The sequence below is a fragment of the Oreochromis aureus genome, linkage group 8 (genome assembly GCF_013358895.1).
Source record: "Oreochromis aureus strain Israel breed Guangdong linkage group 8, ZZ_aureus, whole genome shotgun sequence".
NCBI classification, from domain to species: Eukaryota; Metazoa; Chordata; class Actinopteri; order Cichliformes; family Cichlidae; genus Oreochromis; species Oreochromis aureus.
Genome location: NC_052949.1, coordinates 29,841,841 through 29,857,391, shown reverse-complemented (window position 1 = coordinate 29,857,391; position 15,551 = coordinate 29,841,841). Strand labels below are relative to the sequence as shown.

General features: G+C 41.1%; 1 long non-coding RNA gene across 1 annotated transcript; it reads right to left on the bottom strand.

The window, feature by feature from the left end:
• Window positions 1-239: 239 nt before the first annotated feature.
• Window positions 240-6,971, bottom strand: LOC120441406. Its single transcript, XR_005614054.1, has 2 exons — window positions 5,761-6,971; window positions 240-1,689 (listed from the first exon to the last, which is right to left on the bottom strand). It is a non-coding gene; the product is annotated as an uncharacterized LOC120441406 (long non-coding RNA).
• Between the last annotated feature and the right edge of the window lie 8,580 nt (window positions 6,972-15,551).

Below are 15,551 nucleotides of genomic sequence, written 5' to 3'. Positions count from 1 at the left end.
GTAGCCACAGTCACATGACTGACTCCTGGACTAACAGGCAGTTTACTGAACAGGGTTGGGTCAGAATATCTCAGCCTCTGCTGCTCCGGTTATGTCGCTCATAGATCACAAATGTTTCTTCCATAATTTCATTATAAATCAATCATTGTTTATATTCATTGTATTTAAGAATAGCCATCCAAAAGAACCGTGTCAGTGGCAAGACATTTTTAAACATTGAAAGAATACAGAAACAGTCAGAGTTTTGTTCAGAGAACTACGTGCGCACGGGTGAGTGATCGAGTGATACTCACCCCGAGGCTTTGTAGTCAGCTTTATTTATACATCGTAGCATTCCCTGTTTTATCAGGCTGTAACAGACAATCTGGGCATGTATGGGACACAGTGTATATGTGTGTGTGTGTGTGCGCAGTTTCTATCTCGAGGAAAACAGAAGCCAGTTTGGGTCCTGTTTCCCAGGGTGTCTGCAAGAGACTTTCACAGGAGTCAGCGAATACTGCAGGGCTCATGTGTATGTGTGTGAGCAGAAGCAAAGACAAAACATAAAGATATGTGAACACTGTGTGCTTTTCAAGCCTTTCTTAACAGGAGCATATGAGTAAATGAGTAAATGGAGCAATATAAGGAGAACTGAATAAATGAAACATTAAAAGGAAGATGTATCAAAAAGGAAAAACATCATAAAATTACAAAATCCCTTAACATTCCCTGCTGTTGTTCATATATATTTATGTACTTCAACTACTAGTCACTTGCAGAAGCATTTTCAACTAGAGTATCATTTTGTGAAAACGTACATGATCAACTTTAGTGGGTTTACACAGTTTAGTGCTTAGAAAATCATCTTCTTCAACTTGTACCTCTTCTCGAGCTTGTTCAACTTGAGATAATGCAATGTAAGCTTGCACTCTTACAGTAAACATTTTGCTTATCATACTCCGAATACAAGGCAGTACACATGTGGAAAATAAGCAAAGTAACATAAGGAGCATTCCAACGAATGTTAGTCCTTTTGTGAGTAATGACTTCCATGACCCGCTAAGCAGCCATGTGAGCCAGTCCGCTGTGTTTTGCGTGTAATCTTGCTGCTGTACTCGTCTGAGCTGACGTAGCGTGTTCAGTGTGTCAGACAAGTTGGTGGAATGCACATTATCAGGTGTTTTGGCATGTGCGAACAGATGTAATAGTTTCTGTCTCTTGTGGAGTTGCACACATAACGGTACCAGGCATTGTTCATCCATGGGTGGTTGTGATCTTGTGTCATGTCGTCTGGATGTATTGCGTCATGTGTCAGTCTTGCCTCCAGGTGGTGCTGTTGTTCTTCTTGTGGAATCAGTAACAGCAGTCCCAACAGAATTGTGACACTGGCCATTAGAACGAGTAGGGTCTTCATGATGACCGAACACACCTGGTCCTGTGAGTGAGTAGACTAGGGGCGAGAAGAACAAGGGCGGGATTTACCCAAACAGCCCTCTCTCCACCTCCCAGATCACTAACAGGCAGGGGTGCTGGCGTCTTAGTGTCTATGGGCTGTCACTCACTTTCTTACAGTGGCTCTGATGAATCCAGGAAGGTCGTTCAGCAATTTTGCAGGCTGTTGGTAGGGTCCTTCCCACCTCGGGGAATGCCACTTTTTCCTCTGGAGCACTTTTATCAGGATCCAATCTCCTGGTTTCAACCTGGAAGAGACTGGAAGAGAATCATCTGGCAGTTGATTGTTCAAAACTATTTCTTTATTTTCTAACAGTTTTGTCATCCATTCTGCTAGTGTTGTTTCTCTTATGGATTTGTCTATCGGTTCACTTGTAATAGGTACTCTGCGGGGGATATGAGAAGTGATGTTTTATACTGAAGCCCAGTGCTTCAGAGACTTTTGATATTACTTCATTTACGAAGTGTGTAGCACAATAGACAATTCAATCAAGACCTTGAGCCATAAACAGACCTCACGCACAGACATTGTTTTCATAACCAGACAATTTTAGACCTTGTTCCTTAAATCTACATAAATATCCTCTGGGTGACATAAAACACATTTTAAGTAATCAATTGCTTCTCATAAAAATTATGTATTGGGATGTTTGTGTGCAGCATTTTGCATATCAGCATAAGCATTTGCGAGCAAAGCATTCTTCATTGCATAAGCGTGTGTGTGTGCCATTTCTCCCTCTATCAACGAGTGCACATGTGTTCATGTGTGTGTTTCACTTCATTCTGAATCGGTGTATGTAGATGTGTGTGTGTTCATCACTTTCCTGTTCTGGTGTTCTGGGTAAACCACAGCCTGAAGCGTGCCCTGGGGTCCTGCCCTCCTCCTTTTCAGTCCGCTTGCCACCATTGCTGCTGTTCAAAGTTCAGTTTGTCCTGGTTCTGGCCCCAATTGGGACAGTCCTTTTCTCCAGTGTCCATGCTCACCGCAGGTGAAAACTGCATCTTCTTCTGTGTTTTGTCCATTCGACCTCAGTTGCTCCTCCTGTCTCTGGCACGCCCTTTTTGCTGCCGTGTTGGTCCATCCCTGTCCTGCACAGTGTTAATGCAGAATTGTTAAGGTCAGCATTCTTTTGCTCGGCCTTACTTGTCATAAGTTGTCGGCTTGGCAGGCGTCTCGTCACAGCTCTGTCAGCTGAAGCTGTCTGGGAATTTTCCCCCGTGTAGTGAAACGGGCCTTGGTTTTAACGCTCTCCGTCTCCGCTGCATAAGATCGCTTTCCTGCAGCCCTGTTGACATTTTCAGGAAATTGTTTTTGTAAGTCCAGCTGCTGCAGCATTTGGTCAGGGTCACGTCGAAGGTGGTACAGGGAGAGCAGGAGTCCAGGTCAGCCTCGGCTTTCAGGGCCAGCAAAGCAGCCTGTAATTAAACATAAAGAGAAGAAAACAAAACAAAACAAAACAAACAGAAGTGTACGAACAGGAAAATTATGTTGTGCTGGCTGTGATACAAAGAGAGGGGAGAAACACCGGGCAGGCCCTGTGTCAGCCTTCCCCTTTTTTTCTTCTTTTTCCTCTCACGATGTAATCAACTGATAACCCACCAAGTTGACAGGACAACACAGGTAGATATTTAAATTCTTAAGATCATGTTTAAAAGCACAAAAAGGAATTTTCCTTCCGTCTCACAATTTGACTCTTAACCACTAAAATTGTTGTATAATCACTGGTTGGTCATACCAGTCTCTTTATTTTCTTTTTGAAGTTTAATTGTTGTCCTGCAACCCAGAGGGTTTATTAGTTAGTAATAGATAAACTTCATCGTTTAACAACAGGTGTATATTAATTTTTTTTTGCTGCTTTAACCTTGCTGGAAAATCTTCACGTGTTCATGAGTGTAAGCTGTTTTTTCATTGCGTTTGTCGGCAGGTTAATTTTAACTTTTTCTCAAACAAGGCATTTCTCTAACAGTTGCCCTTCACTCGCTTGTGCTAAGAAAGGCAAATGTGCTTGTAGTAGTTGTGAGATTATATCACATTATACCTGTAAACAAAATGAGCGAATCATGATACTGCTGTAGGCCACATCATACTTCTTGTTTAATCAGTATTTAGTGTCAGTTTGCATCACACCTTCCAATTGAAAGAATGTGAAAATCACCAGATCTATTAGATAGGTTTGTATTATCCTATACTGCTGATTTACTGTGAGTGAGTTACACTGTTTCATGACATTTCATAACGCTGAGTTATGAAAAGAGTACTGTGGTCAGAGAGTAGGGGCCTCCCTTTTTCCTTTGTGATAGTAAAAAGAACAGAGCACATGCCACGGGAGCGTCACCCCCACCTTTGGTGGAGACAGAAAAACAGGGAGCCAAGGTCATAACTCAGGCTCACAAAGAGTCAGAAAAAATGTGAATGCTTAGTTTTGTGGCTGTGGCGCATTTTGTATGGCTTCTCTTCTTTTGTTTGTGTAGCTTTCTGCCTTCACCTGAGGGTGTGCCCTAAGCATGTGACTTCAGGTCTCCATGATTGGAGTTTATTTAAAGATAAATAAGATGATTTCATTTATTGCTCGCAGATCATGCACTAAACGTATGTTGCAGTATTTAGCTTTCTTCAACACTTAAACAAAATATCACTTCTTATCCATTACCATTCTCTCGTATTAAAAAACAAACAAACAAAAACCAAACTAAGTTTAACTTTTCTGCTTTGTCACTTAAAACAAAGCATCGCTCTCAGCTGGCTCTGAAATTATCATCATCAAACTGATACAACTGAAACTGATTTATTCATTTTTCAACCCAGCAAAACAAAACAAAACAAAAACAAGTTACTGATGGCTTGAACACTTTACACGCGAGTCAGGATGCAAAAAGGCTGCTGCCAAAGACAAATCAGAAGCATGGGGGAAAAACTGAGCCCACAGACAGCTTCATGTTTGAGCTTTAATAGCTGTTTCCCTCCCTCTGATGTGTTCTTATGCAGCCTCTGCTCTAAAAAATGTGTAACCTGCTCATCAGCTTAGCAGTGACCATATATTTAATTCAGCTTCACAATTGTGTGGCCTTAGCTGTTGTATAAAGGGTGTTTAGTTGTTAGTATAGGTGTGCTCTATATCTCAACAATGTCTCATCTAGGATGACAGGTTTTCAAGCAGGTCAAGCGTCTCTATGCACTTGATTAGATTTGGTATTTTCTTCATCTCATATATCATTATACTGAGTTTGAGCAAACCTTAAGCTTGATACAGATTACTTTTAACAATTATCCACCTCACATCACAACTGACTGAGGTGCCTCTTCATATTTAATATTATTTCATTATTAATGTCATTATGCAATAGTATATTACAATATTTATTTATATTTTATTTGTGTCCACCAAGGGCTGAGGATGAGCTGCAGTCTCACCCTCTCCCAAGCTGGAGACATTTTCCTTTTCACACACTTTCCTTGGCTGAACAATGACACAACCTTAATATACCTTGTGCGTCTCTCTATTTCATTTAATATGTGTTTGTGTGAGTTATCTGGTTTCATGCATTCTATCCATTCTAGGCACGGTCGTCCTGCCAACTATATTTCATTATTAATACCAGTTTACCAGTTGCTATCCTTCTATTATCAATTTGAATACATTAACTAAGCTCTAATTTAATTTAACCTTTTGTTTATTCCACTTCATTCCTCTTTCCATGCTTTAAAACATTACACCTTGTTTTGCTTTTATTTATTAATACTGCCAGCACACACTGTGAGACGTTCTGGTACTAGAGTCAGAGGAGGTTATTAAGTCAGCCTTCTACCCTGAACTAAGTTCAGGGCGGACTTAATTTTACGCGTTGACGCGCAACCTTTTCTCTTTCTCACCATCCAGTACTCACAGGAAAACAATAGGAGTAGTGCAGGAGCCTAGAGCTCCTATTCAATGAAGCACTTACTCCTCAACAAACATTCAGCAAACAGTTAGCGCGCTTAGAGAAAATCCTATTTTATTTGACACTCTCGCTTCTCTGGCTACCAACCTTTATTTTTAATCCGTCTTACACAGGCGAGCGTGGCTACCAACCTTTTGTTTTTATGCTGCGGATTATGCTGCGGACTAAGCCTCCCAGGGCGTGTTAATCCGTCTTACGCAGGCGAGCGTGAGATATACTGGCTACCAACCCTTACTTATGTTGCGAAACGGGCCCCCACAGGGCAGGTTGTTTCGTCTTACACGGGCGAGCATATTACATAGGACACGTCTGTCCTTTTCCTTACTTTGAGCAGTGTCAAACTAAAATCGATTATTCAACGCAAAGTGTTTCTGGCTGCTTTATATTCACCTTCAATGTTGCGCTGTGTTCTTTTTCCCGGCGTCACCGAGAACCTGGCGTCGTGGACCTGTATAAGACACTGGCCAGTAGGCGAATGTACGACTCTGGGCTTTTCCTCGCTTCGCTAGAAACGGTGGTTGCAGTGCAGGTAGTCACGACGTCAGGATCTGGTGGCTCCGTCTGTGAATAGTTAGATGATACAATAATATCAATAAACTATCCGGCTCGAAGGACCAATTAAATGTCAGTGGCAAGACATTTTTAAACATTGAAAGAATACAGAAACAGTCAGAGTTTTGTTCAGAGAACTACGTGCGCACGGGTGAGTGATCGAGTGATACTCACCCCGAGGCTTTGTAGTCAGCTTTATTTATACATCGTAGCATTCCCTGTTTTATCAGGCTGTAACAGACAATCTGGGCATGTATGGGACACAGTGTATATGTGTGTGTGTGTGTGCAGTTTCTATCTCGAGGAAAACAGAAGCCAGTTTGGGTCCTGTTTCCCAGGGTGTCTGCAAGAGACTTTCACAGGAGTCAGCGAATACTGCAGGGCTCATGTGTATGTGTGTGAGCAGAAGCAAAGACAAAACATAAAGATATGTGAACACTGTGTGCTTTTCAAGCCTTTCTTAACAGGAGCATATGAGTAAATGAGTAAATGGAGCAATATAAGGAGAACTGAATAAATGAAACATTAAAAGGAAGATGTATCAAAAAGGAAAAACATCATAAAATTACAAAATCCCTTAACAAACCGTTTGCCACTCAGTGGTTTACGACATTAATCTGTGATCCCATGAGGCATATTTTCATACTTATTGGAGACTGCTGTAATATGTCAAAGGTGTAATAACAGTTGGTCTGTGTAGTTTAAAATGATCATACTGAGTTCATCCAAACATGTATTAGTGTCTGCTCTAATCCCAATTACAATTTAAATCCTTTACGTTGAATAATAGTCGTTATTTTTTATTCATTTTTGGTAAATTGGTCATGGTAACTTTATTGTCCCCAGTGCAGAATGTCCACACATCAAACAACACACAAAGGTGTCAGGTCACTTTAAGTAGCATCCAGTAAGGGTCCCTGTCTGTCTGTCTGTCTGTAGTGCTTTTATTTTGGTGGATTGTGTTTAGGTACTACCAGTAGATGGAGCTGTATCCATGTAGTTTGTACATCTCTCCTGCTTCTACAGCTGAACACCAATAAAGAAATACAGCATGATGAATCTCTTTGTCCTTCATTAATGTTATTGATTAACTTTGAAAGGAAGTAACTAACTAACATATTCATGTCCACGCTCTTCTAAACAACATTTTTCCTCTGACTACAAATAACACATGAAAGTCTCTCAGTAACGAGGAAGCTGTCCTGGAGTCAGTTTAAACACATTTACAAGGTTTTTATTTTTGTTGGGCCTGGAATCTGTTAGAAACAGGAATGGATGTGTGTAACGTATTAAATGAACAGACTCTGTTTAGCTGCAACAGCACATGTGATATTAAAGGAGAGGTAGAAGCATCTCGTGTAGGTCAAACTCAACAATGTTGATTTTATTAAAATATGCTAACCTCAGCCTGAGTGTTCATTTGGGCTTATTTCCCGACTGATTTCATCTTCAATCAATTATAAAAATTATTTTTTAAGAGAAATTTTCAATGAAAATAACTGTTGGTTTCACCAACTTAATGTCCACGTTGTTAAAAGTTTCAAAATATGATTGGGGACATAAAACACAGGGACATAAAGGTGCTGGGAATATTTGTAATTAAATCCTGCAAACAGCAGCAAACCTGGGGCTGTTGGAGCCCTCTGTGCTCAGTGTGCTCAACTAAAATACTTTAAACGAACAAAAAACATAACAAACAGTAAAAGTAGAAGTCCAGGCTCTTTCCTATCCCCAAAGGTTTTTTGAAAAAAAAAAAAAAATTCTTTAAAAAGGTTAATTGAGGTTAATTTTCAGAATAACAGCCTGAACTATAAGAAACAGTGTTCTCTGTACTGTTCTGCCCTCGCCAGTGTCTTGGAGGAACTCTGTAGGCGTCCATGCAAACAACAGAAAAATGTGAATTGACTAATGCTTCATTGAATAAAAAGAGAGAAGCGAGGGAGATTCAGGAAAAGAGCAGAGAAAGATGGGAGGACTCGGGGAAGAAAGGGGAACTATACCAAGATGTGTGTGAGAGGGAACGGGGTCAGATGGATAGGAAGATGAAGGGGTACAGATGAATAAAATACCACACAAAGCTTGGTAACATAGTGGGGTCATTGTTGCCCGGTTGTAGTGGCCTCTCAACACAGGAGCACTAATGAAAGAAGAGAAGAGGGGTGAGGAGAGCGTAGAGAGATGTAGCAGCCCTGCGTTAGGAGCTGTGCGCTGTCTGAGAGCAGAGGAGACCCAGAGCATCTCAGTAAGGCTCAGGGTTCAGAAATTATGAGTCTCAATTCTTTTTGATTCACTTTGGTCAGTTTATCTTAATTTATTTAGATATTAAATTTTCTCTACGTAGAGACAACGTCTTCTTCGCGGCACATTTTAAATAAAGACTGCGGCAGGCTGCAGACCCTGCCATCTGACCCATCCACTCCCTCTGGAACAAACACAGCTCTTTGAAGGCAATTACAAAGCTCATCTTTTTGACCTCATTTCCAGTCAAGCATCTCAGTCTCAGTAAATGCTCAAAATTTGTGTAATTACCCTGCCAGGTTATTTTAGAAACTATTACATACATTTCTTGGTTTTTACGTAATTCAGCTGGCTTTCTTCAGGGCAATATTAGTATTTCATCCCTCTATTCTATATGATCTGTATGGTAGTTCAGTAGTTTGGACAATCGTCTCACAGTGCTAACTAGTAATCCTAAAATGTTAATGAGATAAAATCACCTTTAATTTTTCTTAAGAAACAATGTTTTCACGTGTCTGGCCTCAGCAGCCCCTGAACGCTTTAAGGTTTTGGTTTTATTAACTTAAACAACTGCTAATTTGTTAGAATACATAAAATTCTACAGTGTCATCGAGCTAGTTATAGAATACAAAGTGATACATGCACTAATTAATATTGCACTGTGTTCAGTGAAACAATGAGTATAAACACAGAACACATGGGGAGGACATTAAGGGCCCTGCCACACAGATTTTGCCCCAGGGCCTTTTTATGCTTTATTATTGGTGTTTTGAAAAACAAAACAAAACAAAAAGAAAACATTCAACCCTGAAACTCTTAAATCTAGTAAAGTAAATAGAAACATGAAAATAAAGTATAATATATAATTCTACATTACTGGCAGTATGCCCTTTTGAAATGTGCATTTAATGAAATCAAAGACAGTGTGTGGGATTTCTTCTGTCCTATTTAATGTGCCATGGTCTTGTTTATATTACTTTCAGGAGCTGCTCTTGCCCAGTGACCACCTCGGCCTGACGAGTAAACACAATGCTCTCTGCTGCTGCTCCTGACGTTCCTCGCTGCATTCTCACTCGGGGGAAAGCTTCACGCCCCCTGCACGTATCTTCCTGCGACAGGTACTTCTGCTTTTCCCGATCACCGTGCAGCTGTCGGGGATGTGTGTGTCCATACCGTCGTTCCTGTTGACTTCCATATAATATAAAGGAATGTGAGTGTAGGAGTTGCCCTATTCTGCACACCAGGATGGTCCCACCGACACACACTTTGTGCATCCGCTTCTGCATCACACTTTCCTTATCATGCACGTTTCTTTTTGCTTCACATTCTCACTCTCATACAGCTTTTGTTCTCCTTGTTCTCCTCTTCTTTTATGGTTTCTGCCTCGTTGGCTGTTTTGCTGACAGGCTCCAGCTGGATGTCATGGCTCGGAGAGAGGCGGGATCCTGAGTGTGTAGGTTGGTCTTTAGAGGCCTTCTGTATGGGGAAAGCCCACACAGTTCTCCCACACACCTTCCACACACACCCAGGAGGGATTCCACTCACCACAAAGGCCACTTCCCTGTTAGAGCTATTCATTTGTTAAACGTGTCATATTAAGGACTGAGCAGCCCCCCCTCCTCCCTCTTTTTAAAAAACTTTTATTGGTCAGGAAAATGAATAAAAAATGTTACCGAGTTAAATCAGTATCAGTGTTTAGTTTGATAGTTTCAGTGACAGCAGTGACGCTCAGCTCTGCGGCTGCATTTGTGACGGTGACAATAACAAAGTCTTTTCTAACTTTTCAGATGGATTTCAGGCTGGACTTTTATTTTACCAGGATCAAACACAACTTCATCAGAATCCTGCCAAACGCTTGTGTATGAGTGTTAAAACTATTATTAACACCAACTTTAAAAACATCCAGATATGATCATAAATGGTTTACACCTATTAGTAAACCTTATTCTTATCATTTCCTCGTCTAACAGTAACTAAACTTTTATATAATTGGTATTAATTATTACAAAGTTTTACCATTGATACAATGTGAAGTTGCTCATGTCTTAATCTTGCAGAGAGTAGAAAGAACATTCATTTTTACTTTTTTAAAAGTCAGTTTGATCTATGTGGTGTAATCATTTCTGATGGTGTGACAAATTATTTTCAGTTACTGAAACATGCGTTGGATGCATCAGGGCCATCTAGGACAGCTGTATGTGGGTTTTTTCAGTTATGAATTTCTTTGTTTGTTTTTATCGTCTTGATTTGACAGATTTGATATGAATTTAAAATGGAATGTAATTTATTTAATTTCCACATGTCTGCCTCACTCTTTTCCTAATGAAGACTTTGAGGAATTCAAACATTACCTTTTTTCAGCCAATTAAACGTTAGACAGTTGGATTTCTATCTCCATAATGGGCAGATAGAAAGGAAAAAATGTGTGCAAACCATGTGCAGGATAGGAACAGCTGCAGTGTATCACTAACACAGCTTCAGCTCTTTGCAAGCCTCTGTACAGACAGCATACTAATGCAGCCTGCAGCCTGCTAACAAAAGCAGTGATCAGCCGTTGAGTTTATAGCAGTGTAAACTCCACCTGTATATGTATCTACAGTAGAATGTGCAGATTGTATTGACATTGCATTAAATTCAGCACACTGTGTGAATGCAGTGGGACATTATTAATGTTATTACATACAAAAGTTGTCTGTGGTAAGCACTTTTCTCCTCTGCACGAGCACTCAAAGCGCTTTCATTCACCCATCCACACATGCAGTTTATTAAACCTTCACACACATTTTATGGACGTCTCCAGTGACCAACTTGGGCTTCAGTATCTTGTCCTTGGACACTTAGAACTGGAGCAGCCAGGGATCGAACCACCTGCTCTACCTCCTGACACACAGCATGATGAGCTCTGATAAAGTCATCTTGAAAATGCAGCATAACATTATTTTTCCCATCTCTTCACAGTCAGAGGTTGCAGTAGCACCCACTCACTGACTTCTCGCTGTAGCAGAAAGCTAAAGGCATGCATGGACATTACTGCTGCTGTGTCGTCAGTCCTGTCATGTCCTGTCAAATACACAAAGACACGGGAAGATGGATGAGCTGTGGCATTGTACATGTGATGGCACACTGATGACACTCTTTCTATACTTAAGGAGGTAAACAAATATCAGATAACTGCAGGCAGAAATAATGCTGTTTTTTAAATCAGTCTAACACATTTTTTTGGATTAACTGTGGGCAAAAAAATCACAGCACACTTCAGCTTTATCGTTTAAATGATTAAAACAAGAACAAAAGTTAAACTGACAGAGTTTCTTTAACACAGAGAAATGAGATGTCTGAATTTACTTATGTAAAGCCTGGGAATAGCAGTCCTGAGGGGCTGGGGACAAAAGAAACAGCAGGGAGTAAAAGAGTACACTGGTGACTGTCTGGACACACACACACACACACACACACACACACACACACACACACACACACACACACACACACACACACACACACACACACACACACACACACACACACACACACACACACACACACACACACACACACACACACAGTAAATACATCAAGGTTTTAGTGATCAACACTATCGTCTCCTGAGCCACAAAGAAACTAAACACAGCAATGAAATCCAGCTCTTGCTCAAGCTGACAGTAATAGAACAACACTCTACGTAACTGTAGACATGAATTATCATCTGTAAATCATGGATATCTAAATAGCATCAGAAATGGTATCTGATGATAGCAGGAACAGATCATATGGAGCTGCCGGGCGTGAGGAGGCTGGGTGTCCTGACTATCACCTTGGAGATGGATACCTGCAGTTTCACAGCGTAGTACCAGCACATTAAAGGAGTGCACGGCATGTGCTGAAAATGTGCTGTGTCCGTTTGGTTCATGAGAGCTGTGACACATTTTTTCAGTATGTATGTAAACCTCGTAATCATTCTTTAACACGTTACAACGGAGATTTCTCTCATCTGCAGAGAGCATGACATACACACAGCATGGCTCATGGCTTCTGTTTCACAGGTTTAGGGAATCCTTTCAGACTGAAAAGAGATACCAAAGGGTTGTCCTTGTATTACAGTATGATGCTTACTACTGGCAGCAAGGGGCTGTTTTTCAGAAAACCTTTAATATTTAGGTGGGCTCTTTAAACAGCCCAGATGAGGAGGCAGAGGGTTTTTCACTTGTGCAAAGCCTGAAAACTCAAAACACAATAACAGCCATAATTAACTGCTGGTTATTACGATCCCAACCTGTCAAAACTGTTTTATTTTGTTTATTATTTCCTGATTCATAAAATTCTATTGATGCATAATGATATCTAAAGATCTAGTGATTTGGTTTAATACCATAAAGTTATCATTTTATTAGTAATCAGTGATCTGAGTAGTTTTTGTAAAATTTCATATTAAACTTGAAAATAAATGATGACTTTAGTAAACAGAACAGACTTCAGTTCAGTTAATTTCGCTTTAAACAATAAACTAACAGGATTCTGTGAGGAGACCGAAGTCTGTCTGACATGTTCTGGATGGCTTCTGTGTCTGCAGAGGACACTTTAGGAAGGGAGACAGAGCAAAAAGGGTGAGCTGTGCCAAATTACTCATATTGCCAGTATGTATGAGACTGGGCAGAGTGTCACAGTTTGGTTTTCGGCCAAAAGTGATGGAATTGTGACCACAGAAAGGGATCCACCAGATTTTGATGTTGATCCTGTTCAGATCTTCTTTCCACTCGGATGACCCAGTGATGAGTACACAAATGAAACAGGGGTACAGTATCGTTCCCTGGCAGAAACACTGCATCAGTTCCTGTCTGTGGTTGAACATTAACAGGCTTTCCATCAACAGGCTGCCACTGTGAATAGGACTGAATGTAGCTCCTGCTCTTCTGCTGCATCCTGAGGCCCTGCTGAGAGAGACAGGACACTGGTGGTGTCTCGACACCACTGAGCCCTTCAGCCACATCCGTCTTTGTTTGTCCGGACAGGACAAGACAGTGATGACAACATGTCAGCCATAATAGCCTGGTTTGTAGTTTTCTGCTATAGCAGGAACTCAGTCAGCGGCTGGCTGTGACAGAGGAAGTAGGGAGGCAGATGAGAAGCATTATGCTGAGCTTTTAAACACGTTCCATCAAGATGCTTGTTGTCACAATTTGTTTATCCACCGCTCTGCTGAGGTTCCACCACTACATTTCAACTGGGCTGACTGGGCCATTGCCCCTTGTTGCTTTTCTTTTCTTTAGACATTCTCTTGTAGATTTGCTAGTGTGCCTGGGATTTACATCCTATTACATGATGCGGTTTCAGCCAAGCTGTAGCTGTCAGAGCGCTGTCTTTATATTTTCTTCCTAAGTACTTTGCAGAGGAGTTAATGATCGACACAGCGACTGCACGATGCCCAGGTCCTGCAAAACAAGTCCAAATCATCATCTGTCCACCAGTGTGCACGGTATTGGTTTAAAGTGTTTCTGCTGACATGCAGTTTGGTTTTCTCCAAACATTCAGCCGTGCATCAGGGCCAAACTTCTCCACTTTGGTGTGAGAAACTTTGGTGTCCAAACAACATTGTTGCAGACGTTTTGTCCTTTGTTCAAATGCAACTTTGTCCTTTTTAGAGAGAAGAGGCAGCCCTTCCAAACACGTCATACTAAACATGTGGCATACTAACTGAGGCCTGTTGAGTCTGAGACCTCTTGTGATTTTGCAATTTCTCTGATCATTGCCATCTGACCTTTGGATGAATTTACTGGAATGTCCATTCCTGGGAAGATTGGCAGGAATTCTGAATGTTTTCCTTTAATACTCATTGGAGAATAATGGACATCAAAATGTTTAGAATCGGCCTCGCAGTCCCTCCCACATTGATGGGCCACACTGCAAAAACCTGTAATATTCACCAGAATTATACTGGAAATTTACCATCCCATAAAAACAAGGAATTTTCTCCATGATCTAAAAACAAAAAGTTCACGTATTTTTCCAGGCTGGTAAATTTCTGTTACGGGATAATGAATAATGTAAAAGTTAATACAAGTAGAATAGAATAGAATAGAATAGCTTTTTATTGTCACTGTTACAAGAACAGTGAAAGGCAGTTTGGCATCTCTCCATGTGTGTGAAGTACACAATAGCGTAAGTATTTACACAATGACAAATTTACATTTACACAAGAAAGATATGTACAAGTTATACATACACCTGGAAACATACACGCACATACATACATATATGTATATATACATATTTGCATCCGTACATGCATACACACACATATTTCCACATACACACTTACATCTATATACATACACATACATGCCATCTAACTAGCAGGTGCATTGAGAGGTGCAGTGTGATCAGTGATATTGCACATTGAGTGGGGGGGTGCTGTTGGAACTATACTAAATAATGTTATAATAAATACAGTTTAAAGAGGTAGGGGTGTTGTTTGCATTGAAGTATAAACAGAAATACGATTTATAAATAAGGTGTAATGTCCATGAGTGTTGGCAGTGCAGTTATCCTCCAATCAGGGTGGAGGTAGGGCATGTTTGACAGCCTGTGGGTAAAAACTTCTGTTGAGTCTGTTTGTCTTCGACCTGATGGACCTGTAGCGTTTACCAGAGGGAAGGGGAAAAAGTGAGTGTCCAGGGTGCGAGGGGTCTTTAATGATGATCCTGGCTTTCTGCTGAAGTCTGCCAGTATAGATGTCTCTGAGGGGGTTAGTGAAGTGCCGATTGCCCGCTCTGCTGCCCTCACCACCGCTGCAGTTTCCTCTTGTCCTCCGCAGTGCAGCAGTTGAACCAGAGTGTGCAGCAGTAAGTCAGAAGGCTCTCAATGGTGGAGCGGTAGAAGTTTACTAGCAGTCTTTGGGGTAATTGAGCCTGACGTAGTTTCCTGAGGAAGTACAGCCTTTGTTGTGCTTTCCCTACCTGGTGGGAGATGTTTGTGGACCAGGTAAGGTCGGCCGAGATGTGGACTCCGAGGAACTTAAAGCTTTCTACCCTTTCTACCTCCTCCCCATCAATGTAGAGGGTAGAGTGCTCAGATCGCTTTGTTCTTCTGAAGTCGATCACCATCTCCTTGGTCTTGGCTGTGTTCAGATGCAGGTTGTTGTCGTCACACCATTGCTTCAGATGCTGAACCTCCTCTCTGTAGGCTGAATCATCGTTGTTGTCGATCAGTCCTATGATGGTGGTGTCATCAGCAAATTTTATAATGGTGTTACTGGTGTGGATTGGTGAACAGTCATGGGTGAAAAGTGAGTATAAGAGGGACTGAGGACACACCCTGTGGGACACCCACATTCAGAATGAGGGTGGAGGAGGTGTGCTCTCCCATTCTGACGTTCTGGGGTCTGTTGCTCAGGA